Source organism: Paramisgurnus dabryanus, chromosome 19, assembly GCF_030506205.2.
Source record: "Paramisgurnus dabryanus chromosome 19, PD_genome_1.1, whole genome shotgun sequence".
Taxonomy (NCBI): Eukaryota; Metazoa; Chordata; class Actinopteri; order Cypriniformes; family Cobitidae; genus Paramisgurnus; species Paramisgurnus dabryanus.
Genome location: NC_133355.1, coordinates 31,692,973 through 31,716,193, shown reverse-complemented (window position 1 = coordinate 31,716,193; position 23,221 = coordinate 31,692,973). Strand labels below are relative to the sequence as shown.

The following is a 23,221-nucleotide window of genomic DNA, read 5'->3' as shown; positions in this document are numbered from 1 at the left end:
GGTATATTCATGGCGAGAACTGGTTATTGGCAACGCCAGAAATGCAGGTTAGGTGAATTGGAGATGTCAAATTGCCCTTCCCTCGGTATGTGTCTGTGTATAGATCAAGGTGTGTATAGTTTTTGTACTGTGGAAGGAAACCCAATAACGCAGTGCCCAGAGTAATTCCACGTTGACTCAAGGGGAACATGTAAACTCCACACAGAATGGCCTCCTGACCCAGCCAGGGCTTGAACAGGAGACCTTCTTGCTGTGAGACAACAGTGCTCTGTTTGGGATGGCCACTGTGTTGCCCCAAACATCTTTATTAGAAGGGGCATCCCAATACTTAGTGTACGTTGTAACGTCAAGTAACATCTAAGAAGCCATGTCTTTATCACATTTTCCAAGTGTTGATTTTAGATTGGGAGAAAATTCTGATGAATCATCCGTAAACTAAATTGGACACCATGCATCACTAGCCTGGTTCTATATTTAACTCTCATAGCTTCAGGCACATCAGGGTACCTACCCAGGCCCAGTAGACAGGATGCTTTGCCTTTCCTGGCCAGGAGGGAGTAGGACGAATAGCCTGGTTCATTTTTCATGTTGAGTCAATTGTGTTGCTTGAAATTAACTCATCGTTCTATTAAAACAGCAAGCCCTCTGGCAGAAAGGGATCGTCTAGGTGATTCTACACCTAGACCGCCTCGGAAACGGTATCTACATGGAAATCCCAAAGGCAGAGGCGCCTCTGACGTCCCTCGTTGACATTCCTCTACTGCCCGGACTGCCATACACAATGGTGTTGTGCGTTAAAGCTCCGAGAGACGAGTTTAGAGGTGGGCTCGTCCGGGATTTGAACCCGGGACCTCTCGCACCCTAAGCGAGAATCATACCCCTAGACCAACGAGCCAATCGGGCAACCCCACCGGCCCCCTGGGAAACATTTTTCCAGCACGTAGCAGCCAGCTTCCAAAAAGCCAAAGCAGTCACGCGTTAGGCGTAAGGGGAATTAGCTCAAATGGTAGAGCGCTCGCTTAGCATGCGAGAGGTAGCGGGATCGATGCCCACATTCTCCACGTGGTTGACACTTGTTGCTAAATTCTCTGATGTAACAGACCCGCGGCGTGCCCTCTCTGTGGGTGCTTCTGTGGTTCACACTTGCAGAAAAGGGCTTCACTTTGGCTCCAGATTTTACATTTTGCCTCAAAAAGCCAACAGGTCCCAGTGTCGGTCCTCAGTATGGCACCTGAGCACACACATGAACGTCTTCTATAAGGATGTTACTTCACAAAGCAACATGGAGCTTTACATTCCAAAAGCGTTTTGTTGCCATTAAAAATTGGAATCACTTTCTTTCTATGTTCATTTGTCTTCCTGTCATTTCTGGTGAGGTATTTTTATTGCATTTTATTATCAGATTGTACATGTGAGCTGTGTGTTTCCTTTGGCCTGTACACATGAGCTGTGTGTTTTCTTTAGCCAAAACGTCGATGGATTTTTCATTTATCCTAAGGTTTCGTACATGTTTAATTTGCTTCCTTGTAATGTGCTTGTGGTTGCTGAAATTTGGCACATTGTGTCTTGTTGGCCCACCGTCAGGGTGAACAGAAAACAGTGCTCAATGTTGCTTGAATTAACTCCTTTTTCGTCTACAGCCTGAGTGCTCTGGTAGAAAGGCTTAAAGGGCGGGGGATTGTTTTGGGGGTAACAAACACTGTTCCCGGGGTAACAAACACTGCTCCCTTGGACACGGTTCTGCTGGGAAACCACAAAACATCCAATAGGTCCCACCGAGATTTGAACTCGGATCGCTGGATTCAGAGTCCAGAGTGCTAACCATTACACCATGGAACCACGGTTTGCTTTTGCTCCTGACTCCCTGGGTCACGGAGAAAAGGACACTCGGACAGGGTCTGTCAGGTAAGCCGCAGTGAGTCGGCTAAACAAAACCTTAAGAATTGCCCCTGATTGCCGAAACCCGGGATCGAACCAGGGACCTTTAGATCTTCAGTCTAACGCTCTCCCAACTGAGCTATTCCGGCCCGTACGGCTTATGTGGCAGAAATGTCCATGAGAAATCACACCATTAAAGCGGTCAGCCAGAGGAGGTAGAATAAAACACTTGGCCCGTACGGGGATCGAACCCGCGACCTTGGCGTTATTAGCACCACGCTCTAACCAACTGAGCTAACCGGCCACGCGTTTACATGTGGACCTGCGCATGTCTCTGACAAGACTGACATGAATGTTTCATAGTGTAGCAGCAACAAGAAGCAAAGCGAGAGACGGGCTCGTCCGGGATTTGAACCCGGGACCTCTCGCACCCAAAGCGAGAATCATACCCCTAGACCAACGAGCCAAGGCGTACTACCTCGTTGCTATGCCGCTGTGAAACATGTGACCACAACATAGTCACCATGTCCTCAGGCAGTTCCTGGGGATGGGCCTGTTGGGTCCTGCTACTCTGATTAGCCACAATGAGCCAACCTGCCCTAGTGTTGGGCTGGTGTCAAAATAAGCACTTATCGATATAAGTACATGTTAATTGCTTGAAATTTGAAATGGTGTGAAAGAACTTGACTGGTCTGCATAAATCCCAGACCTGTACCCAGCTGAACACCTTTGTTATGACTTACAGGCTCTGAGCCAAACACTCATCACCCAATCCTATCAATGATTTGTTCCCAGGCTCACAGTCATTTCTGCACAGAAAAAGCCCTTTTTGCAAAACTGCTGCAGCATAGATGGAAACAAAGTACTGTGACAAGGTCTGTATTGTACAGCATTAATATTTGTTTTGTTTGGAAAAACTGGAATAGTTAAACATGTTAATTTATTCTTAACGCCATTTCAGCATCTATGGGTATATTCATGGCGAGAACTGGTTATTGGCAACGCCAGAAATGCAGGTTAGGTGAATTGGAGATGTCAAATTGCCCTTCCCTCGGTATGTGTCTGTGTATAGATCAAGGTGTGTATAGTTTTTGTACTGTGGAAGGAAACCCAATAACGCAGTGCCCAGAGTAATTCCACGTTGACTCAAGGGGAACATGTAAACTCCACACAGAATGGCCTCCTGACCCAGCCAGGGCTTGAACAGGAGACCTTCTTGCTGTGAGACAACAGTGCTCTGGTTGGGATGGCCACTGTGTTGCCCCAAACATCTTTATTAGAAGGGGCATCCCAATACTTAGTGTACGTTGTAACGTCAAGTAACATCTAAGAAGCCATGTCTTTATCACATTTTCCAAGTGTTGATTTTAGATTGGGAGAAAATTCTGATGAATCATCCGTAAACTAAATTGGACACCATGCATCACTAGCCTGGTTCTATATTTAACTCTCATAGCTTCAGGCACATCAGGGTACCTACCCAGGCCCAGTAGACAGGATGCTTTGCCTTTCCTGGCCAGGAGGGAGTAGGACGAATAGCCTGGTTCATTTTTCATATTGAGTCAATTGTGTTGCTTGAAATTAACTCATCGTTTGTTAAAACAGCAAGCCCTCTGGCAGAAAGCATAAAGGGATCGTCTAGGTGATTCTACACCAGACCGCCTCGGACACGGTATCTACATGGAAATCCCAAAGGCAGAGGCGCCTCTGACGTCCCTCTACTGCCCGGACTGCCATACACAATGGTGTTGTGCGTTAAAGCTCCGAGAGACGAGTTTAGAGGTGGGCTCGTCCGGGATTTGAACCCGGGACCTCTCGCACCCTAAGCGAGAATCATACCCCTAGACCAACGAGCCAATCGGGCAACCCCACCGGCCCCCTGGGAAACATTTTTCCAGCACGTAGCAGCCAGCTTCCAAAAAGCCAAAGCAGTCACGCGTTAGGCGTAAGGGGAATTAGCTCAAATGGTAGAGCGCTCGCTTAGCATGCGAGAGGTAGCGGGATCGATGCCCACATTCTCCACGTGGTTGACACTTGTTGCTAAATTCTCTGATGTAACAGACCCGCGGCGTGCCCTCTCTGTGGGTGCTTCTGTGGTTCACACTTGCAGAAAAGGGCTTCACTTTGGCTCCAGATTTTACATTTTGCCTCAAAAAGCCAACAGGTCCCAGTGTCGGTCCTCAGTATGGCACCTGAGCACACACATGAACGTCTTCTATAAGGATGTTACTTCACAAAGCAACATGGAGCTTTACATTCCAAAAGCGTTTTGTTGCCATTAAAAATTGGAATCACTTTCTTTCTATGTTCATTTGTCTTCCTGTCATTTCTGGTAAGGTATTTTTATTGCATTTCATTATCAGATTGTACATGTGAGCTGTGTGTTTCCTTTGGCCTGTACACATGAGCTGTGTGTTTTCTTTAGCCAAAACGTCGATGGATTTTTCATTTATCCTAAGGTTTCGTACATGTTTAATTTGCTTCCTTGTAATGTGCTTGTGGTTGCTGAAATTTGGCACATTGTGTCTTGTTGGCCCACCGTCAGGGTGAACAGAAAACAGTGCTCAATGTTGCTTGAATTAACTCCTTTTTCGTCTACAGCCTGAGTGCTCTGGTAGAAAGGCTTAAAGGGCGGGGGATTGTTTTGGGGGTAACAAACACTGTTCCCTTGGACACGGTTCTGCTGGGAAACCACAAAACATCCATTAGGTCCCACCGAGATTTGAACTCGGATCGCTGGATTCAGAGTCCAGAGTGCTAACCATTACACCATGGAACCACGGTTTGCTTTTGCACCTGACTCCCTGGGTCACGGAGAAAAGGACACTCGGACAGGGTCTGTCAGGTAAGCCGCAGTGAGTCGGCTAAACAAAACCTTAAGAATTGCCCCTGATTGCCGAAACCCGGGATCGAACCAGGGACCTTTAGATCTTCAGTCTAACGCTCTCCCAACTGAGCTATTCCGGCCCGTACGGCTTATGTGGCAGAAATGTCCACGAGAAATCACACCATTAAAGCGGTCAGCCAGAGGAGGTAGAATAAAACACTTGGCCCGTACGGGGATCGAACCCGCGACCTTGGCGTTATTAGCACCACGCTCTAACCAACTGAGCTAACCGGCCACGCGTTTACATGTGGACCTGCGCATGTCTCTGACAAGACTGACATGAATGTTTCATAGTGTAGCAGCAACAAGAAGCAAAGCGAGAGACGGGCTCGTCTGGGATTTGAACCCGGGACCTCTCGCACCCAAAGCGAGAATCATACCCCTAGACCAACGAGCCAAGGCGTACTACCTCGTTGCTATGCCGCTGTGAAACATGTGACCACAACATAGTCACCATGTCCTCAGGCAGTTCCTGGGGATGGGCCTGTTGGGTCCTGCTACTCTGATTAGCCACAATGAGCCAACCTGCCCTAGTGTTGGGCTGGTGTCAAAATAAGCACTTATCGATATAAGTACATGTTAATTGCTTGAAATTTGAAATGGTGTGAAAGAACTTGACTGGTCTGCATAAATCCCAGACCTGTACCCAGCTGAACACCTTTGTTATGACTTACAGGCTCTGAGCCAAACACTCATCACCCAATCCTATCAATGATTTGTTCCCAGGCTCACAGTCATTTCTGCACAGAAAAAGCCCTTTTTGCAAAACTGCTGCAGCATAGATGGAAACAAAGTACTGTGACAAGGTCTGTATTGTACAGCATTAATATTTGTTTTGTTTGGAAAAACTGGAATAGTTAAACATGTTAATTTATTCTTAACGCCATTTCAGCATCTATGGGTATATTCATGGCGAGAACTGGTTATTGGCAACGCCAGAAATGCAGGTTAGGTGAATTGGAGATGTCAAATTGCCCTTCCCTCGGTATGTGTCTGTGTATAGATCAAGGTGTGTATAGTTTTTGTACTGTGGAAGGAAACCCAATAACGCAGTGCCCAGAGTAATTCCACGTTGACTCAAGGGGAACATGTAAACTCCACACAGAATGGCCTCCTGACCCAGCCAGGGCTTGAACAGGAGACCTTCTTGCTGTGAGACAACAGTGCTCTGGTTGGGATGGCCACTGTGTTGCCCCAAACATCTTTATTAGAAGGGGCATCCCAATACTTAGTGTACGTTGTAACGTCAAGTAACATCTAAGAAGCCATGTCTTTATCACATTTTCCAAGTGTTGATTTTAGATTGGGAGAAAATTCTGATGAATCATCCGTAAACTAAATTGGACACCATGCATCACTAGCCTGGTTCTATATTTAACTCTCATAGCTTCAGGCACATCAGGGTACCTACCCAGGCCCAGTAGACAGGATGCTTTGCCTTTCCTGGCCAGGAGGGAGTAGGACGAATAGCCTGGTTCATTTTTCATATTGAGTCAATTGTGTTGCTTGAAATTAACTCATCGTTTGTTAAAACAGCAAGCCCTCTGGCAGAAAGCATAAAGGGATCGTCTAGGTGATTCTACACCAGACCGCCTCGGACACGGTATCTACATGGAAATCCCAAAGGCAGAGGCGCCTCTGACGTCCCTCTACTGCCCGGACTGCCATACACAATGGTGTTGTGCGTTAAAGCTCCGAGAGACGAGTTTAGAGGTGGGCTCGTCCGGGATTTGAACCCGGGACCTCTCGCACCCTAAGCGAGAATCATACCCCTAGACCAACGAGCCAATCGGGCAACCCCACCGGCCCCCTGGGAAACATTTTTCCAGCACGTAGCAGCCAGCTTCCAAAAAGCCAAAGCAGTCACGCGTTAGGCGTAAGGGGAATTAGCTCAAATGGTAGAGCGCTCGCTTAGCATGCGAGAGGTAGCGGGATCGATGCCCACATTCTCCACGTGGTTGACACTTGTTGCTAAATTCTCTGATGTAACAGACCCGCGGCGTGCCCTCTCTGTGGGTGCTTCTGTGGTTCACACTTGCAGAAAAGGGCTTCACTTTGGCTCCAGATTTTACATTTTGCCTCAAAAAGCCAACAGGTCCCAGTGTCGGTCCTCAGTATGGCACCTGAGCACACACATGAACGTCTTCTATAAGGATGTTACTTCACAAAGCAACATGGAGCTTTACATTCCAAAAGCGTTTTGTTGCCATTAAAAATTGGAATCACTTTCTTTCTATGTTCATTTGTCTTCCTGTCATTTCTGGTAAGGTATTTTTATTGCATTTCATTATCAGATTGTACATGTGAGCTGTGTGTTTCCTTTGGCCTGTACACATGAGCTGTGTGTTTTCTTTAGCCAAAACGTCGATGGATTTTTCATTTATCCTAAGGTTTCGTACATGTTTAATTTGCTTCCTTGTAATGTGCTTGTGGTTGCTGAAATTTGGCACATTGTGTCTTGTTGGCCCACCGTCAGGGTGAACAGAAAACAGTGCTCAATGTTGCTTGAATTAACTCCTTTTTCGTCTACAGCCTGAGTGCTCTGGTAGAAAGGCTTAAAGGGCGGGGGATTGTTTTGGGGGTAACAAACACTGTTCCCGGGGTAACAAACACTGTTCCCTTGGACACGGTTCTGCTGGGAAACCACAAAACATCCATTAGGTCCCACCGAGATTTGAACTCGGATCGCTGGATTCAGAGTCCAGAGTGCTAACCATTACACCATGGAACCACGGTTTGCTTTTGCACCTGACTCCCTGGGTCACGGAGAAAAGGACACTCGGACAGGGTCTGTCAGGTAAGCCGCAGTGAGTCGGCTAAACAAAACCTTAAGAATTGCCCCTGATTGCCGAAACCCGGGATCGAACCAGGGACCTTTAGATCTTCAGTCTAACGCTCTCCCAACTGAGCTATTTCGGCCGGAACGGCTTATGTGGCAGAAATGTCCACGAGAAATCACACCATTAAAGCGGTCAGCCAGAGGAGGTAGAATAAAACACTTGGCCCGTACGGGGATCGAACCCGCGACCTTGGCGTTATTAGCACCACGCTCTAACCAACTGAGCTAACCGGCCACGCGTTTGCATGTGGACCTGCGCATGTCTCTGACAAGACTGACATGAATGTTTCATAGTGTAGCAGCAACAAGAAGCAAAGCGAGAGGTAGCGGGATCGATGCCCACATTCTCCACGTGGTTGACACTTGTTGCTAAATTCTCTGATGTAACAGACCCGCGGCGTGCCCTCTCTGTGGGTGCTTCTGTGGTTCACACTTGCAGAAAAGGGCTTCACTTTGGCTCCAGATTTTACATTTTGCCTCAAAAAGCCAACAGGTCCCAGTGTCGGTCCTCAGTATGGCACCTGAGCACACACATGAACGTCTTCTATAAGGATGTTACTTCACAAAGCAACATGGAGCTTTACATTCCAAAAGCGTTTTGTTGCCATTAAAAATTGGAATCACTTTCTTTCTATGTTCATTTGTCTTCCTGTCATTTCTGGTAAGGTATTTTTATTGCATTTCATTATCAGATTGTACATGTGAGCTGTGTGTTTCCTTTGGCCTGTACACATGAGCTGTGTGTTTTCTTTAGCCAAAACGTCGATGGATTTTTCATTTATCCTAAGGTTTCGTACATGTTTAATTTGCTTCCTTGTAATGTGCTTGTGGTTGCTGAAATTTGGCACATTGTGTCTTGTTGGCCCACCGTCAGGGTGAACAGAAAACAGTGCTCAATGTTGCTTGAATTAACTCCTTTTTCGTCTACAGCCTGAGTGCTCTGGTAGAAAGGCTTAAAGGGCGGGGGATTGTTTTGGGGGTAACAAACACTGTTCCCGGGGTAACAAACACTGTTCCCTTGGACACGGTTCTGCTGGGAAACCACAAAACATCCATTAGGTCCCACCGAGATTTGAACTCGGATCGCTGGATTCAGAGTCCAGAGTGCTAACCATTACACCATGGAACCACGGTTTGCTTTTGCACCTGACTCCCTGGGTCACGGAGAAAAGGACACTCGGACAGGGTCTGTCAGGTAAGCCGCAGTGAGTCGGCTAAACAAAACCTTAAGAATTGCCCCTGATTGCCGAAACCGGGGATTGAACCAGGGACCTTTAGATCTTCAGTCTAACGCTCTCCCAACTGAGCTATTTCGGCCGGAACGGCTTATGTGGCAGAAATGTCCATGAGAAATCACACCATTAAAGCGGTCAGCCAGAGGAGGTAGAATAAAACACTTGGCCCGTACGGGGATCGAACCCGCGACCTTGGCGTTATTAGCACCACGCTCTAACCAACTGAGCTAACCGGCCACGCGTTTGCATGTGGACCTGCGCATGTCTCTGACAAGACTGACATGAATGTTTCATAGTGTAGCAGCAACAAGAAGCAAAGCGAGAGACGGGCTCGTCCGGGATTTGAACCCGGGACCTCTCACACCCAAAGCGAGAATCATACCCCTAGACCAACGAGCCAAGGCGTTCTACCTCGTTGCTATGCCGCTGTGAAACATGTGACCACAATATAGTCACCATGTCCTCAGGCAGTTCCTGGGGATGGGCCTGTTGGGTCCTGCTACTCTGATTAGCCACAATGAGCCAACCTGCCCTAGTGTTGGGCTGGTGTCAAAATAAGCACTTATCGATATAAGTACATGTTAATTGCTTGAAATTTGAAATGGTGTGAAAGAACTTGACTGGTCTGCATAAATCCCAGACCTGTACCCAGCTGAAAACCTTTGTTATGACTTACAGGCTCTGAGCCAAACACTCATCACCCAATCCTATCAATGATTTGTTCCCAGGCTCACAGTCATTTCTGCACAGAAAAAGCCCTTTTTGCAAAACTGCTGCAGCATAGATGGAAACAAAGTACTGTGACAAGGTCTGTATTGTACAGCATTAATATTTGTTTTGTTTGGAAAAACTGGAATAGTTAAACATGTTAATTTATTCTTAACGCCATTTCAGCATCTATGGGTATATTCATGGCGAGAACTGGTTATTGGCAATGCCAGAAATGCAGGTTAGGTGAATTGGAGATGTCAAATTGCCCTTCCCTCGGTATGTGTCTGTGTATAGATCAAGGTGTGTATAGTTTTTGTAGTGTGGAAGGAAACCCAATAACGCAGTGCCCAGAGTAATTCCACGTTGACTCAAGGGGAACATGTAAACTCCACACAGAATGGCCTCCTGACCCAGCCAGGGCTTGAACAGGAGACCTTCTTGCTGTGAGACAACAGTGCTCTGTTTGGGATGGCCACTGTGTTGCCCCAAACATCTTTATTAGAAGGGGCATCCCAATACTTAGTGTACGTTGTAACATCAAGTAACATCTAAGAAGCCATGTCTTTATCACATTTTCCAAGTGTTGATTTTAGATTTTAAATTTGATTTTAAATTCTGATGAATCATCCGTAAACTAAATTGGACACCATGCATCACTAGCCTGGTTCTATATTTAACTCTCATAGCTTCAGGCACATCAGGGTACCTACCCAGGCCCAGTAGACAGGATGCTTTGCCTTTCCTGGCCAGGAGGGAGAAGGACGAATAGCCTGGTTCATTTTTCATGTTGAGTCAATTGTGTTGCTTGAAATTAACTCATCGTTTTATTAAAACAGCAAGCCCTCTGGCAGAAAGGGATCGTCTAGGTGATTCTACACCTAGACCGCCTCGGAAACGGTATCTACATGGAAATCCCAAAGGCAGAGGCGCCTCTGACGTCCCTCGTTGACATTCCTCTACTGCCCGGACTGCCATACACAATGGTGTTGTGCGTTAAAGCTCCGAGAGACGAGTTTAGAGGTGGGCTCGTCCGGGATTTGAACCCGGGACCTCTCGCACCCTAAGCGAGAATCATACCCCTAGACCAACGAGCCAATCGGGCAACCCCACCGGCCCCCTGGGAAACATTTTTCCAGCACGTAGCAGCCAGCTTCCAAAAAGCCAAAGCAGTCACGCGTTAGGCGTAAGGGGAATTAGCTCAAATGGTAGAGCGCTCGCTTAGCATGCGAGAGGTAGCGGGATCGATGCCCACATTCTCCACGTGGTTGACACTTGTTGCTAAATTCTCTGATGTTACAGACCCGCGGCGTGCCCTCTCTGTGGGTGCTTCTGCGGTTCACACTTGCAGAAAAGGGCTTCACTTTGGCTCCAGATTTTACATTTTGCCTCAAAAAGCCAACAGGTCCCAGTGTCGGTCCTCAGTATGGCACCTGAGCACACACATGAACGTCTTCTATAAGGATGTTACTTCACAAAGCAACATGGAGCTTTACATTCCAAGAGCGTTTTGTTGCCATTAAAAATTGGAATCACTTTCTTTCTATGTTCATTTGTCTTCCTGTCATTTCTGGTAAGGTATTTTTATTGCATTTCATTATCAGATTGTACATGTGAGCTGTGTGTTTCCTTTGGCCTGTACACATGAGCTGTGTGTTTTCTTTAGCCAAAACGTCGATGGATTTTTCATTTATCCTAAGGTTTCGTACATGTTTAATTTGCTTCCTTGTAATGTGCTTGTGGTTGCTGAAATTTGGCACATTGTGTCTTGTTGGCCCACCGTCAGGGTGAACAGAAAACAGTGCTCAATGTTGCTTGAATTAACTCCTTTTTCGTCTACAGCCTGAGTGCTCTGGTAGAAAGGCTTAAAGGGCGGGGGATTGTTTTGGAGGTAACAAACACTGTTCCCGGGGTAACAAACACTGTTCCCTTGGACACGGTTCTGCTGGGAAACCACAAAACATCCAATAGGTCCCACCGAGATTTGAACTCGGATCGCTGGATTCAGAGTCCAGAGTGCTAACCATTACACCATGGAACCACGGTTTGCTTTTGCACCTGACTCCCTGGGTCACGGAGAAAAGGACACTCGGACAGGGTCTGTCAGGTAAGCCGCAGTGAGTCGGCTAAACAAAACCTTAAGAATTGGCCCTGATTGCCGAAACCCGGGATCGAACCAGGGACCTTTAGATCTTCAGTCTAACGCTCTCCCAACTGAGCTATTTCAGGCCAAACGGCTTATGTGGCAGAAATGTCCATGAGAAATCACACCATTAAAGCGGTCAGCCAGAGGAGGTAGAATAAAACACTTGGCCCGTACGGGGCTCGAACCCGCGACCTTGGCGTTATTAGCACCACGCTCTAACCAACTGAGCTAACCGGCCACGCGTTTACATGTGGACCTGCGCATGTCTCTGACAAGACTGACAGGAATGTTTCATAGTGTAGCAGCAACAAGAAGCAAAGCGAGAGACGGGCTCGTCCGGGATTTGAACCCGGGACCTCTCGCACCCAAAGCGAGAATCATACCCCTAGACCAACGAGCCAAGGCGTACTACCTCGTTGCTATGCCGCTGTGAAACATGTGACCACAACATAGTCACCATGTCCTCAGGCAGTTCCTGGGGATGGGCCTGTTGGGTCCTGCTACTCTGATTAGCCACAATGAGCCAACCTGCCCTAGTGTTGGGCTGGTGTCAAAATAAGCACTTATCGATATAAGTACATGTTAATTGCTTGAAATTTGAAATGGTGTGAAAGAACTTGACTGGTCTGCATAAATCCCAGACCTGTACCCAGCTGAACACCTTTGTTATGACTTACAGGCTCTGAGCCAAACACTCATCACCCAATCCTATCAATGATTTGTTCCCAGGCTCACAGTCATTTCTGCACAGAAAAAGCCCTTTTTGCAAAACTGCTGCAGCATAGATGGAAACAAAGTACTGTGACAAGGTCTGTATTGTACAGCATTAATATTTGTTTTGTTTGGAAAAACTGGAATAGTTAAACATGTTAATTTATTCTTAACGCCATTTCAGCATCTATGGGTATATTCATGGCGAGAACTGGTTATTGGCAACGCCAGAAATGCAGGTTAGGTGAATTGGAGATGTCAAATTGCCCTTCCCTCGGTATGTGTCTGTGTATAGATCAAGGTGTGTATAGTTTTTGTACTGTGGAAGGAAACCCAATAACGCAGTGCCCAGAGTAATTCCACGTTGACTCAAGGGGAACATGTAAACTCCACACAGAATGGCCTCCTGACCCAGCCAGGGCTTGAACAGGAGACCTTCTTGCTGTGAGACAACAGTGCTCTGTTTGGGATGGCCACTGTGTTGCCCCAAACATCTTTATTAGAAGGGGCATCCCAATACTTAGTGTACGTTGTAACGTCAAGTAACATCTAAGAAGCCATGTCTTTATCACATTTTCCAAGTGTTGATTTTAGATTGGGAGAAAATTCTGATGAATCATCCGTAAACTAAATTGGACACCATGCATCACTAGCCTGGTTCTATATTTAACTCTCATAGCTTCAGGCACATCAGGGTACCTACCCAGGCCCAGTAGACAGGATGCTTTGCCTTTCCTGGCCAGGAGGGAGTAGGACGAATAGCCTGGTTCATTTTTCATGTTGAGTCAATTGTGTTGCTTGAAATTAACTCATCGTTTGTTAAAACAGCAAGCCCTCTGGCAGAAAGCATAAAGGGATCGTCTAGGTGATTCTACACCCAGAGGGCCTCGGACACGGTATCTACATGAAAATCCCAAAGGCGCCTCTGACGTTCCTCTACTGCCCGGACTGCCATACACAATGGTGTTGTGCGTTAAAGCTCCGAGAGACGAGTTTAGAGGTGGGCTCGTCCGGGATTTGAACCCGGGACCTCTCGCACCCTAAGCGAGAATCATACCCCTAGACCAACGAGCCAATCGGGCAACCCCACCGGCCCCCTGGGAAACATTTTTCCAGCACGTAGCAGCCAGCTTCCAAAAAGCCAAAGCAGTCACGCGTTAGGCGTAAGGGGAATTAGCTCAAATGGTAGAGCGCTCGCTTAGCATGCGAGAGGTAGCGGGATCGATGCCCACATTCTCCACGTGGTTGACACTTGTTGCTAAATTCTTTGATGTTACAGACCCGCGGCGTGCCCTCTCTGTGGGTGCTTCTGCGGTTCACACTTGCAGAAAAGGGCTTCACTTTGGCTCCAGATTTTACATTTTGCCTCAAAAAGCCAACAGGTCCCAGTGTCGGTCCTCAGTATGGCACCTGAGCACACACATGAACGTCTTCTATAAGGATGTTACTTCACAAAGCAACATGGAGCTTTACATTCCAAGAGCGTTTTGTTGCCATTAAAAATTGGAATCACTTTCTTTCTATGTTCATTTGTCTTCCTGTCATTTCTGGTAAGGTATTTTTATTGCATTTCATTATCAGATTGTACATGTGAGCTGTGTGTTTCCTTTGGCCTGTACACATGAGCTGTGTGTTTTCTTTAGCCAAAACGTCGATGGATTTTTCATTTATCCTAAGGTTTCGTACATGTTTAATTTGCTTCCTTGTAATGTGCTTGTGGTTGCTGAAATTTGGCACATTGTGTCTTGTTGGCCCACCGTCAGGGTGAACAGAAAACAGTGCTCAATGTTGCTTGAATTAACTCCTTTTTCGTCTACAGCCTGAGTGCTCTGGTAGAAAGGCTTAAAGGGCGGGGGATTGTTTTGGAGGTAACAAACACTGTTCCCGGGGTAACAAACACTGTTCCCTTGGACACGGTTCTGCTGGGAAACCACAAAACATCCAATAGGTCCCACCGAGATTTGAACTCGGATCGCTGGATTCAGAGTCCAGAGTGCTAACCATTACACCATGGAACCACGGTTTGCTTTTGCACCTGACTCCCTGGGTCACGGAGAAAAGGACACTCGGACAGGGTCTGTCAGGTAAGCCGCAGTGAGTCGGCTAAACAAAACCTTAAGAATTGGCCCTGATTGCCGAAACCCGGGATCGAACCAGGGACCTTTAGATCTTCAGTCTAACGCTCTCCCAACTGAGCTATTTCAGGCCAAACGGCTTATGTGGCAGAAATGTCCATGAGAAATCACACCATTAAAGCGGTCAGCCAGAGGAGGTAGAATAAAACACTTGGCCCGTACGGGGATCGAACCCGCGACCTTGGCGTTATTAGCACCACGCTCTAACCAACTGAGCTAACCGGCCACGCGTTTACATGTGGACCTGCGCATGTCTCTGACAAGACTGACAGGAATGTTTCATAGTGTAGCAGCAACAAGAAGCAAAGCGAGAGACGGGCTCGTCCGGGATTTGAACCCGGGACCTCTCGCACCCAAAGCGAGAATCATACCCCTAGACCAACGAGCCAAGGCGTACTACCTCGTTGCTATGCCGCTGTGAAACATGTGACCACAACATAGTCACCATGTCCTCAGGCAGTTCCTGGGGATGGGCCTGTTGGGTCCTGCTACTCTGATTAGCCACAATGAGCCAACCTGCCCTAGTGTTGGGCTGGTGTCAAAATAAGCACTTATCGATATAAGTACATGTTAATTGCTTGAAATTTGAAATGGTGTGAAAGAACTTGACTGGTCTGCATAAATCCCAGACCTGTACCCAGCTGAACACCTTTGTTATGACTTACAGGCTCTGAGCCAAACACTCATCACCCAATCCTATCAATGATTTGTTCCCAGGCTCACAGTCATTTCTGCACAGAAAAAGCCCTTTTTGCAAAACTGCTGCAGCATAGATGGAAACAAAGTACTGTGACAAGGTCTGTATTGTACAGCATTAATATTTGTTTTGTTTGGAAAAACTGGAATAGTTAAACATGTTAATTTATTCTTAACGCCATTTCAGCATCTATGGGTATATTCATGGCGAGAACTGGTTATTGGCAACGCCAGAAATGCAGGTTAGGTGAATTGGAGATGTCAAATTGCCCTTCCCTCGGTATGTGTCTGTGTATAGATCAAGGTGTGTATAGTTTTTGTACTGTGGAAGGAAACCCAATAACGCAGTGCCCAGAGTAATTCCACGTTGACTCAAGGGGAACATGTAAACTCCACACAGAATGGCCTCCTGACCCAGCCAGGGCTTGAACAGGAGACCTTCTTGCTGTGAGACAACAGTGCTCTGTTTGGGATGGCCACTGTGTTGCCCCAAACATCTTTATTAGAAGGGGCATCCCAATACTTAGTGTACGTTGTAACGTCAAGTAACATCTAAGAAGCCATGTCTTTATCACATTTTCCAAGTGTTGATTTTAGATTGGGAGAAAATTCTGATGAATCATCCGTAAACTAAATTGGACACCATGCATCACTAGCCTGGTTCTATATTTAACTCTCATAGCTTCAGGCACATCAGGGTACCTACCCAGGCCCAGTAGACAGGATGCTTTGCCTTTCCTGGCCAGGAGGGAGTAGGACGAATAGCCTGGTTCATTTTTCATGTTGAGTCAATTGTGTTGCTTGAAATTAACTCATCGTTTGTTAAAACAGCAAGCCCTCTGGCAGAAAGCATAAAGGGATCGTCTAGGTGATTCTACACCCAGAGGGCCTCGGACACGGTATCTACATGAAAATCCCAAAGGCGCCTCTGACGTTCCTCTACTGCCCGGACTGCCATACACAATGGTGTTGTGCGTTAAAGCTCCGAGAGACAAGTTTAGAGGTGGGCTCGTCCGGGATTTGAACCCGGGACCTCTCGCACCCTAAGCGAGAATCATACCCCTAGACCAACGAGCCAATCGGGCAACCCCACCGGCCCCCTGGGAAACATTTTTCCAGCACGTAGCAGCCAGCTTCCAAAAAGCCAAAGCAGTCACGCGTTAGGCGTAAGGGGAATTAGCTCAAATGGTAGAGCGCTCGCTTAGCATGCGAGAGGTAGCGGGATCGATGCCCACATTCTCCACGTGGTTGACACTTGTTGCTAAATTCTCTGATGTAACAGACCCGCGGCGTGCCCTCTCTGTGGGTGCTTCTGTGGTTCACACTTGCAGAAAAGGGCTTCACTTTGGCTCCAGATTTTACATTTTGCCTCAAAAAGCCAACAGGTCCCAGTGTCGGTCCTCAGTATGGCACCTGAGCACACACATGAACGTCTTCTATAAGGATGTTACTTCACAAAGCAACATGGAGCTTTACATTCCAAAAGCGTTTTGTTGCCATTAAAAATTGGAATCACTTTCTTTCTATGTTCATTTGTCTTCCTGTCATTTCTGGTAAGGTATTTTTATTGCATTTCATTATCAGATTGTACATGTGAGCTGTGTGTTTCCTTTGGCCTGTACACATGAGCTGTGTGTTTTCTTTAGCCAAAACGTCGATGGATTTTTCATTTATCCTAAGGTTTCGTACATGTTTAATTTGCTTCCTTGTAATGTGCTTGTGGTTGCTGAAATTTGGCACATTGTGTCTTGTTGGCCCACCGTCAGGGTGAACAGAAAACAGTGCTCAATGTTGCTTGAATTAACTCCTTTTTCGTCTACAGCCTGAGTGCTCTGGTAGAAAGGCTTAAAGGGCGGGGGATTGTTTTGGGGGTAACAAACACTGTTCCCGGGGTAACAAACACTGTTCCCTTGGACACGGTTCTGCTGGGAAACCACAAAACATCTAATAGGTCCCACCGAGATTTGAACTCGGATCGCTGGATTCAGAGTCCAGAGTGCTAACCATTACACCATGGAACCACGGTTTGCTTTTGCACCTGACTCCCTGGGTCACGGAGAAAAGGACACTCGGACAGGGTCTGTCAGGTAAGCCGCAGTGAGTCGGTTAAACAAAACCTTAAGAATTGCCCCTGATTGCCGAAACCCGGGATCGAACCAGGGACCTTTAGATCTTCAGTCTAACGCTCTCCCAACTGAGCTATTCCGGCCCGTACGGCTTATGTGGCAGAAATGTCCATGAGAAATCACACCATTAAAGCGGTCAGCCAGAGGAGGTAGAATAAAACACTTGGCCCGTACGGGGATCGAACCCGCGACCTTGGCGTTATTAGCACCACGCTCTAACCAACTGAGCTAACCGGCCACGCGTTTACATGTGGACCTGCGCATGTCTCTGACAAGACTGACATGAATGTTTCATAGTGTAGCAGCAACAAGAAGCAAAGCGAGAGACGGGCTCGTCCGGGATTTGAACCCGGGACCTCTCGCACCCAAAGCGAGAATCATACCCCTAGACCAACGAGCCAAGGCGTACTACCTCGTTGCTATGCCGCTGTGAAACATGTGACCACAACATAGTCACCATGTCCTCAGGCAGTTCCTGGGGATGGGCCTGTTGGGTCCTGCTACTCTGATTAGCCACAATGAGCCAACCTGCCCTAGTGTTGGGCTGGTGTCAAAATAAGCACTTATCGATATAAGTACATGTTAATTGCTTGAAATTTGAAATGGTGTGAAAGAACTTGACTGGTCTGCATAAATCCCAGACCTGTACCCAGCTGAACACCTTTGTTATGACTTACAGGCTCTGAGCCAAACACTCATCACCCAATCCTATCAATGATTTGTTCCCAGGCTCACAGTCATTTCTGCACAGAAAAAGCCCTTTTTGCAAAACTGCTGCAGCATAGATGGAAACAAAGTACTGTGACAAGGTCTGTATTGTACAGCATTAATATTTGTTTTGTTTGGAAAAACTGGAATAGTTAAACATGTTAATTTATTCTTAACGCCATTTCAGCATCTATGGGTATATTCATGGCGAGAACTGGTTATTGGCAACGCCAGAAATGCAGGTTAGGTGAATTGGAGATGTCAAATTGCCCTTCCCTCGGTATGTGTCTGTGTATAGATCAAGGTGTGTATAGTTTTTGTACTGTGGAAGGAAACCCAATAACGCAGTGCCCAGAGTAATTCCACGTTGACTCAAGGGGAACATGTAAACTCCACACAGAATGGCCTCCTGACCCAGCCAGGGCTTGAACAGGAGACCTTCTTGCTGTGAGACAACAGTGCTCTGTTTGGGATGGCCACTGTGTTGCCCCAAACATCTTTATTAGAAGGGGCATCCCAATACTTAGTGTACGTTGTAACGTCAAGTAACATCTAAGAAGCCATGTCTTTATCACATTTTCCAAGTGTTGATTTTAGATTGGGAGAAAATTCTGATGAATCATCCGTAAACTAAATTGGACACCATGCATCACTAGCCTGGTTCTATATTTAACTCTCATAGCTTCAGCCACATCAGGGTACCTACCCAGGCCCAGTAGACAGGATGCTTTGCCTTTCCTGGCCAGGAGGGAGTAGGACGAATAGCCTGGTTCATTTTTCATATTGAGTCAATTGTGTTGCTTGAAATTAACTCATCGTTTGTTAAAACAGCAAGCCCTCTGGCAGAAAGCATAAAGGGATCGTCTAGGTGATTCTACACCAGACCGCCTCGGACACGGTATCTACATGGAAATCCCAAAGGCAGAGGCGCCTCTGACGTCCCTCTACTGCCCGGACTGCCATACACAATGGTGTTGTGCGTTAAAGCTCCGAGAGACGAGTTTAGAGGTGGGCTTGTCCGGGATTTGAACCCGGGACCTCTCGCACCCTAAGCGAGAATCATACCCCTAGACCAACGAGCCAATCGGGCAACCCCACCGGCCCCCTGGGAAACATTTTTCCAGCACGTAGCAGCCAGCTTCCAAAAAGCCAAAGCAGTCACGCGTTAGGCGTAAGGGGAATTAGCTCAAATGGTAGAGCGCTCGCTTAGCATGCGAGAGGTAGCGGGATCGATGCCCACATTCTCCACGTGGTTGACACTTGTTGCTAAATTCTCTGATGTAACAGACCCGCGGCGTGCCCTCTCTGTGGGTGCTTCTGTGGTTCACACTTGCAGAAAAGGGCTTCACTTTGGCTCCAGATTTTACATTTTGCCTCAAAAAGCCAACAGGTCCCAGTGTCGGTCCTCAGTATGGCACCTGAGCACACACATGAACGTCTTCTATAAGGATGTTACTTCACAAAGCAACATGGAGCTTTACATTCCAAAAGCGTTTTGTTGCCATTAAAAATTGGAATCACTTTCTTTCTATGTTCATTTGTCTTCCTGTCATTTCTGGTAAGGTATTTTTATTGCATTTCATTATCAGATTGTACATGTGAGCTGTGTGTTTCCTTTGGCCTGTACACATGAGCTGTGTGTTTTCTTTAGCCAAAACGTCGATGGATTTTTCATTTATCCTAAGGTTTCGTACATGTTTAATTTGCTTCCTTGTAATGTGCTTGTGGTTGCTGAAATTTGGCACATTGTGTCTTGTTGGCCCACCGTCAGGGTGAACAGAAAACAGTGCTCAATGTTGCTTGAATTAACTCCTTTTTCGTCTACAGCCTGAGTGCTCTGGTAGAAAGGCTTAAAGGGCGGGGGATTGTTTTGGGGGTAACAAACACTGTTCCCGGGGTAACAAACACTGTTCCCTTGGACACGGTTCTGCTGGGAAACCACAAAACATCCATTAGGTCCCACCGAGATTTGAACTCGGATCGCTGGATTCAGAGTCCAGAGTGCTAACCATTACACCATGGAACCACGGTTTGCTTTTGCACCTGACTCCCTGGGTCACGGAGAAAAGGACACTCGGACAGGGTCTGTCAGGTAAGCCGCAGTGAGTCGGCTAAACAAAACCTTAAGAATTGCCCCTGATTGCCGAAACCCGGGATCGAACCAGGGACCTTTAGATCTTCAGTCTAACGCTCTCCCAACTGAGCTATTTCGGCCGGAACGGCTTATGTGGCAGAAATGTCCACGAGAAATCACACCATTAAAGCGGTCAGCCAGAGGAGGTAGAATAAAACACTTGGCCCGTACGGGGATCGAACCCGCGACCTTGGCGTTATTAGCACCACGCTCTAACCAACTGAGCTAACCGGCCACGCGTTTACATGTGGACCTGCGCATGTCTCTGACAAGACTGACATGAATGTTTCATAGTGTAGCAGCAACAAGAAGCAAAGCGAGAGACGGGCTCGTCCGGGATTTGAACCCGGGACCTCTCGCACCCAAAGCGAGAATCATACCCCTAGACCAACGAGCCAAGGCGTTCTACCTCGTTGCTATGCCGCTGTGAAACATGTGACCACAACATAGTCACCATGTCCTCAGGCAGTTCCTGGGGATGGGCCTGTTGGGTCCTGCTACTCTGATTAGCCACAATGAGCCAACCTGCCCTAGTGTTGGGCTGGTGTCAAAATAAGCACTTATCGATATAAGTACATGTTAATTGCTTGAAATTTGAAATGGTGTGAAAGAACTTGACTGGTCTGCATAAATCCCAGACCTGTACCCAGCTGAACACCTTTGTTATGACTTACAGGCTCTGAGCCAAACACTCATCACCCAATCCTATCAATGATTTGTTCCCAGGCTCACAGTCATTTCTGCACAGAAAAAGCCCTTTTTGCAAAACTGCTGCAGCATAGATGGAAACAAAGTACTGTGACAAGGTCTGTATTGTACAGCATTAATATTTGTTTTGTTTGGAAAAACTGGAATAGTTAAACATGTTAATTTATTCTTAACGCCATTTCAGCATCTATGGGTATATTCATGGCGAGAACTGGTTATTGGCAATGCCAGAAATGCAGGTTAGGTGAATTGGAGATGTCAAATTGCCCTTCCCTCGGTATGTGTCTGTGTATAGATCAAGGTGTGTATAGTTTTTGTAGTGTGGAAGGAAACCCAATAACGCAGTGCCCAGAGTAATTCCACGTTGACTCAAGGGGAACATGTAAACTCCACACAGAATGGCCTCCTGACCCAGCCAGGGCTTGAACAGGAGACCTTCTTGCTGTGAGACAACAGTGCTCTGTTTGGGATGGCCACTGTGTTGCCCCAAACATCTTTATTAGAAGGGGCATCCCAATACTTAGTGTACGTTGTAACGTCAAGTAACATCTAAGAAGCCATGTCTTTATCACATTTTCCAAGTGTTGATTTTAGATTGGGAGAAAATTCTGATGAATCATCCGTAAACTAAATTGGACACCATGCATCACTAGCCTGGTTCTATATTTAACTCTCATAGCTTCAGGCACATCAGGGTACCTACCCAGGCCCAGTAGACAGGATGCTTTGCCTTTCCTGGCCAGGAGGGAGTAGGACGAATAGCCTGGTTCATTTTTCATGTTGAGTCAATTGTGTTGCTTGAAATTAACTCATCGTTTTATTAAAACAGCAAGCCCTCTGGCAGAAAGGGATCGTCTAGGTGATTCTACACCCAGACCGCCTCGGAAACGGTATCTACATGGAAATCCCAAAGGCAGAGGCGCCTCTGACGTCCCTCGTTGACATTCCTCTACTGCCCGGACTGCCATACACAATGGTGTTGTGCGTTAAAGCTCCGAGAGACGAGTTTAGAGGTGGGCTCGTCCGGGATTTGAACCCGGGACCTCTCGCACCCTAAGCGAGAATCATACCCCTAGACCAACGAGCCAATCGGGCAACCCCACCGGCCCCCTGGGAAACATTTTTCCAGCACGTAGCAGCCAGCTTCCAAAAAGCCAAAGCAGTCACGCATAAGGCGTAAGGGGAATTAGCTCAAATGGTAGAGCGCTCGCTTAGCATGCGAGAGGTAGCGGGATCGATGCCCACATTCTCCACGTGGTTGACACTTGTTGCTAAATTCTCTGATGTTACAGACCCGCGGCGTGCCCTCTCTGTGGGTGCTTCTGCGGTTCACACTTGCAGAAAAGGGCTTCACTTTGGCTCCAGATTTTACATTTTGCCTCAAAAAGCCAACAGGTCCCAGTGTCGGTCCTCAGTATGGCACCTGAGCACACACATGAACGTCTTCTATAAGGATGTTACTTCACAAAGCAACATGGAGCTTTACATTCCAAGAGCGTTTTGTTGCCATTAAAAATTGGAATCACTTTCTTTCTATGTTCATTTGTCTTCCTGTCATTTCTGGTAAGGTATTTTTATTGCATTTCATTATCAGATTGTACATGTGAGCTGTGTGTTTCCTTTGGCCTGTACACATGAGCTGTGTGTTTTCTTTAGCCAAAACGTCGATGGATTTTTCATTTATCCTAAGGTTTCGTACATGTTTAATTTGCTTCCTTGTAATGTGCTTGTGGTTGCTGAAATTTGGCACATTGTGTCTTGTTGGCCCACCGTCAGGGTGAACAGAAAACAGTGCTCAATGTTGCTTGAATTAACTCCTTTTTCGTCTACAGCCTGAGTGCTCTGGTAGAAAGGCTTAAAGGGCGGGGGATTGTTTTGGGGGTAACAAACACTGTTCCCGGGGTAACAAACACTGTTCCCTTGGACACGGTTCTGCTGGGAAACCACAAAACATCCAACAGGTCCCACCGAGATTTGAACTCGGATCGCTGGATTCAGAGTCCAGAGTGCTAACCATTACACCATGGAACCACGGTTTGCTTTTGCACCTGACTCGCCCTAGGGAACCGAGTTAGGTAAGCTGACATCCGTAGGCTAAAATAGAGGCGAGCGGGAATGGGAAACTGTCAGCTGCGCGCCGCGCGCCCAAAATTTTTCACGGACGAGCGGACGCCTCAGGGGGTCCCCGTATGGCCGGAAGGTCGCGCCTGCGCAGTTTTCGCGCCCCTCCCCCAAAAGATGGCCGACTTGGTTTTCCACGGGGATTAGGGATTTCTGATGTCGTTCGGCGCTCGGCCACCAGGGGGAGAC

The 23,221-nt window shown here is 47.1% G+C and overlaps 40 non-coding genes across 40 annotated transcripts; all 40 read right to left on the bottom strand.

Moving 5' to 3' along the window:
- Positions 1-823: 823 nt before the first annotated feature.
- trnap-agg (transfer RNA proline (anticodon AGG)) lies at positions 824-895 on the bottom strand. Its single transcript has one exon. It is a non-coding gene; the product is annotated as a tRNA-Pro (tRNA).
- An 872-nt stretch (positions 896-1,767) lies between these two features.
- On the bottom strand, positions 1,768-1,839 carry trnaq-cug (transfer RNA glutamine (anticodon CUG)). The gene has a single exon. It is a non-coding gene; the product is annotated as a tRNA-Gln (tRNA).
- Positions 1,840-1,954: 115 nt separating this feature from the next.
- trnaf-gaa (transfer RNA phenylalanine (anticodon GAA)) lies at positions 1,955-2,027 on the bottom strand. Its single transcript has one exon. It is a non-coding gene; the product is annotated as a tRNA-Phe (tRNA).
- Positions 2,028-2,108: 81 nt separating this feature from the next.
- trnai-aau (transfer RNA isoleucine (anticodon AAU)) lies at positions 2,109-2,182 on the bottom strand. The gene has a single exon. It is a non-coding gene; the product is annotated as a tRNA-Ile (tRNA).
- Positions 2,183-2,272: 90 nt separating this feature from the next.
- On the bottom strand, positions 2,273-2,344 carry trnap-ugg (transfer RNA proline (anticodon UGG)). The gene has a single exon. It is a non-coding gene; the product is annotated as a tRNA-Pro (tRNA).
- A 1,318-nt stretch (positions 2,345-3,662) lies between these two features.
- trnap-agg (transfer RNA proline (anticodon AGG)) lies at positions 3,663-3,734 on the bottom strand. The gene has a single exon. It is a non-coding gene; the product is annotated as a tRNA-Pro (tRNA).
- An 851-nt stretch (positions 3,735-4,585) lies between these two features.
- trnaq-cug (transfer RNA glutamine (anticodon CUG)) lies at positions 4,586-4,657 on the bottom strand. Its single transcript has one exon. It is a non-coding gene; the product is annotated as a tRNA-Gln (tRNA).
- A 115-nt stretch (positions 4,658-4,772) lies between these two features.
- Positions 4,773-4,845, bottom strand: trnaf-gaa (transfer RNA phenylalanine (anticodon GAA)). Its single transcript has one exon. It is a non-coding gene; the product is annotated as a tRNA-Phe (tRNA).
- Positions 4,846-4,926: 81 nt separating this feature from the next.
- trnai-aau (transfer RNA isoleucine (anticodon AAU)) lies at positions 4,927-5,000 on the bottom strand. Its single transcript has one exon. It is a non-coding gene; the product is annotated as a tRNA-Ile (tRNA).
- Positions 5,001-5,090: 90 nt separating this feature from the next.
- On the bottom strand, positions 5,091-5,162 carry trnap-ugg (transfer RNA proline (anticodon UGG)). Its single transcript has one exon. It is a non-coding gene; the product is annotated as a tRNA-Pro (tRNA).
- Positions 5,163-6,480: 1,318 nt separating this feature from the next.
- On the bottom strand, positions 6,481-6,552 carry trnap-agg (transfer RNA proline (anticodon AGG)). Its single transcript has one exon. It is a non-coding gene; the product is annotated as a tRNA-Pro (tRNA).
- An 872-nt stretch (positions 6,553-7,424) lies between these two features.
- trnaq-cug (transfer RNA glutamine (anticodon CUG)) lies at positions 7,425-7,496 on the bottom strand. The gene has a single exon. It is a non-coding gene; the product is annotated as a tRNA-Gln (tRNA).
- A 115-nt stretch (positions 7,497-7,611) lies between these two features.
- Positions 7,612-7,684, bottom strand: trnaf-gaa (transfer RNA phenylalanine (anticodon GAA)). The gene has a single exon. It is a non-coding gene; the product is annotated as a tRNA-Phe (tRNA).
- An 81-nt stretch (positions 7,685-7,765) lies between these two features.
- trnai-aau (transfer RNA isoleucine (anticodon AAU)) lies at positions 7,766-7,839 on the bottom strand. Its single transcript has one exon. It is a non-coding gene; the product is annotated as a tRNA-Ile (tRNA).
- An 822-nt stretch (positions 7,840-8,661) lies between these two features.
- On the bottom strand, positions 8,662-8,733 carry trnaq-cug (transfer RNA glutamine (anticodon CUG)). The gene has a single exon. It is a non-coding gene; the product is annotated as a tRNA-Gln (tRNA).
- Positions 8,734-8,848: 115 nt separating this feature from the next.
- trnaf-gaa (transfer RNA phenylalanine (anticodon GAA)) lies at positions 8,849-8,921 on the bottom strand. Its single transcript has one exon. It is a non-coding gene; the product is annotated as a tRNA-Phe (tRNA).
- Positions 8,922-9,002: 81 nt separating this feature from the next.
- trnai-aau (transfer RNA isoleucine (anticodon AAU)) lies at positions 9,003-9,076 on the bottom strand. The gene has a single exon. It is a non-coding gene; the product is annotated as a tRNA-Ile (tRNA).
- A 90-nt stretch (positions 9,077-9,166) lies between these two features.
- On the bottom strand, positions 9,167-9,238 carry trnap-ugg (transfer RNA proline (anticodon UGG)). The gene has a single exon. It is a non-coding gene; the product is annotated as a tRNA-Pro (tRNA).
- A 1,334-nt stretch (positions 9,239-10,572) lies between these two features.
- Positions 10,573-10,644, bottom strand: trnap-agg (transfer RNA proline (anticodon AGG)). The gene has a single exon. It is a non-coding gene; the product is annotated as a tRNA-Pro (tRNA).
- An 872-nt stretch (positions 10,645-11,516) lies between these two features.
- Positions 11,517-11,588, bottom strand: trnaq-cug (transfer RNA glutamine (anticodon CUG)). Its single transcript has one exon. It is a non-coding gene; the product is annotated as a tRNA-Gln (tRNA).
- Positions 11,589-11,703: 115 nt separating this feature from the next.
- On the bottom strand, positions 11,704-11,777 carry trnaf-gaa (transfer RNA phenylalanine (anticodon GAA)). The gene has a single exon. It is a non-coding gene; the product is annotated as a tRNA-Phe (tRNA).
- An 80-nt stretch (positions 11,778-11,857) lies between these two features.
- trnai-aau (transfer RNA isoleucine (anticodon AAU)) lies at positions 11,858-11,931 on the bottom strand. The gene has a single exon. It is a non-coding gene; the product is annotated as a tRNA-Ile (tRNA).
- Positions 11,932-12,021: 90 nt separating this feature from the next.
- Positions 12,022-12,093, bottom strand: trnap-ugg (transfer RNA proline (anticodon UGG)). The gene has a single exon. It is a non-coding gene; the product is annotated as a tRNA-Pro (tRNA).
- A 1,313-nt stretch (positions 12,094-13,406) lies between these two features.
- trnap-agg (transfer RNA proline (anticodon AGG)) lies at positions 13,407-13,478 on the bottom strand. The gene has a single exon. It is a non-coding gene; the product is annotated as a tRNA-Pro (tRNA).
- An 872-nt stretch (positions 13,479-14,350) lies between these two features.
- trnaq-cug (transfer RNA glutamine (anticodon CUG)) lies at positions 14,351-14,422 on the bottom strand. The gene has a single exon. It is a non-coding gene; the product is annotated as a tRNA-Gln (tRNA).
- A 115-nt stretch (positions 14,423-14,537) lies between these two features.
- trnaf-gaa (transfer RNA phenylalanine (anticodon GAA)) lies at positions 14,538-14,611 on the bottom strand. Its single transcript has one exon. It is a non-coding gene; the product is annotated as a tRNA-Phe (tRNA).
- An 80-nt stretch (positions 14,612-14,691) lies between these two features.
- On the bottom strand, positions 14,692-14,765 carry trnai-aau (transfer RNA isoleucine (anticodon AAU)). The gene has a single exon. It is a non-coding gene; the product is annotated as a tRNA-Ile (tRNA).
- Positions 14,766-14,855: 90 nt separating this feature from the next.
- trnap-ugg (transfer RNA proline (anticodon UGG)) lies at positions 14,856-14,927 on the bottom strand. The gene has a single exon. It is a non-coding gene; the product is annotated as a tRNA-Pro (tRNA).
- Positions 14,928-16,240: 1,313 nt separating this feature from the next.
- trnap-agg (transfer RNA proline (anticodon AGG)) lies at positions 16,241-16,312 on the bottom strand. Its single transcript has one exon. It is a non-coding gene; the product is annotated as a tRNA-Pro (tRNA).
- Positions 16,313-17,184: 872 nt separating this feature from the next.
- Positions 17,185-17,256, bottom strand: trnaq-cug (transfer RNA glutamine (anticodon CUG)). Its single transcript has one exon. It is a non-coding gene; the product is annotated as a tRNA-Gln (tRNA).
- A 115-nt stretch (positions 17,257-17,371) lies between these two features.
- On the bottom strand, positions 17,372-17,444 carry trnaf-gaa (transfer RNA phenylalanine (anticodon GAA)). Its single transcript has one exon. It is a non-coding gene; the product is annotated as a tRNA-Phe (tRNA).
- Positions 17,445-17,525: 81 nt separating this feature from the next.
- trnai-aau (transfer RNA isoleucine (anticodon AAU)) lies at positions 17,526-17,599 on the bottom strand. Its single transcript has one exon. It is a non-coding gene; the product is annotated as a tRNA-Ile (tRNA).
- Positions 17,600-17,689: 90 nt separating this feature from the next.
- trnap-ugg (transfer RNA proline (anticodon UGG)) lies at positions 17,690-17,761 on the bottom strand. The gene has a single exon. It is a non-coding gene; the product is annotated as a tRNA-Pro (tRNA).
- A 1,318-nt stretch (positions 17,762-19,079) lies between these two features.
- On the bottom strand, positions 19,080-19,151 carry trnap-agg (transfer RNA proline (anticodon AGG)). The gene has a single exon. It is a non-coding gene; the product is annotated as a tRNA-Pro (tRNA).
- An 872-nt stretch (positions 19,152-20,023) lies between these two features.
- Positions 20,024-20,095, bottom strand: trnaq-cug (transfer RNA glutamine (anticodon CUG)). The gene has a single exon. It is a non-coding gene; the product is annotated as a tRNA-Gln (tRNA).
- A 115-nt stretch (positions 20,096-20,210) lies between these two features.
- trnaf-gaa (transfer RNA phenylalanine (anticodon GAA)) lies at positions 20,211-20,283 on the bottom strand. Its single transcript has one exon. It is a non-coding gene; the product is annotated as a tRNA-Phe (tRNA).
- An 81-nt stretch (positions 20,284-20,364) lies between these two features.
- On the bottom strand, positions 20,365-20,438 carry trnai-aau (transfer RNA isoleucine (anticodon AAU)). Its single transcript has one exon. It is a non-coding gene; the product is annotated as a tRNA-Ile (tRNA).
- Positions 20,439-20,528: 90 nt separating this feature from the next.
- trnap-ugg (transfer RNA proline (anticodon UGG)) lies at positions 20,529-20,600 on the bottom strand. Its single transcript has one exon. It is a non-coding gene; the product is annotated as a tRNA-Pro (tRNA).
- Positions 20,601-21,926: 1,326 nt separating this feature from the next.
- Positions 21,927-21,998, bottom strand: trnap-agg (transfer RNA proline (anticodon AGG)). The gene has a single exon. It is a non-coding gene; the product is annotated as a tRNA-Pro (tRNA).
- An 872-nt stretch (positions 21,999-22,870) lies between these two features.
- Positions 22,871-22,942, bottom strand: trnaq-cug (transfer RNA glutamine (anticodon CUG)). Its single transcript has one exon. It is a non-coding gene; the product is annotated as a tRNA-Gln (tRNA).
- Positions 22,943-23,221: the final 279 nt, after the last annotated feature.